Source organism: Piliocolobus tephrosceles, chromosome 1 (assembly GCF_002776525.5).
Source record: "Piliocolobus tephrosceles isolate RC106 chromosome 1, ASM277652v3, whole genome shotgun sequence".
Lineage (NCBI taxonomy): Eukaryota > Metazoa > Chordata > Mammalia > Primates > Cercopithecidae > Piliocolobus > Piliocolobus tephrosceles.
The window spans coordinates 88117533-88118380 of record NC_045434.1 but is presented as its reverse complement, the minus strand read 5'-3'; positions in this window follow the sequence as shown (position 1 = coordinate 88118380).

Below are 848 nucleotides of genomic sequence, written 5' to 3'. Positions count from 1 at the left end.
TTCTTAAAAGGCAAATTGGACACATCCTCTGCTTGAAAATGCCAGTGCCCCCTGGGCCAGGGTGCCAAGATCCACTTAAAACCCTGTGGGTGAGGCATTATTGATGAGCTCCTGCTTATCATTCCAGCCATATCTGAGAGGAAAGCCAACAGAGTCAGGCCCTTTCAGCCTTGACGCTTGTGCACACCCTGCCCGCTCACACCCTCTACTTCTCTACTGGAGAAGCTCTGACCTCCTGTGAACCTGTGCTGCCCCCAGCCCCAGTCCCACCTCCGGACGTTCCTGTCATGCTCAGAGCACATTGGGGGCCCTGTACCACAACACTTGTGACACCTGCTAGGCTCAGGGAGAGTGAACAGCCTCAGGGCAGGGACTGTGTGTGTTCTGGATGTGTATCCCCAAGTCTTGTGGAGTGTGCATAGACAGGGGTTCAATGAATGGATATTGGCCAGGCACAGTGGCTCATACCTATAATCCCCACACTTTGGGAGCCTGGCCAACATGGCGAAAACCCGTCTCTACTAAAAATACAAAAATTAGCTGGGTGTGCTGTTGCACACCTGTAACCCCAGCTACTCGGGAGGCTGAGGCAGGAGAATCACTTGAACCCAGGAGGTGGAGTTTGCAAGTTGCAGTGAGCCAAGATTGTGCCACTGCACTTCAGCCTGGGCGAAAGAGCGAGACTGCGTCTCAAGAAAAGAAACAAAAAGGATATTGAATGAATGAAGGCATGGATTTTAAGGATCAAAAGTGAAGCTTTATAAATGTTAGGCTGGGCTGTGGCATTTTGGGGTCTCACCAAGGCCAAGAACCGTATCTTCTTTGAGTCCTAATAGCTAGCTAACAAG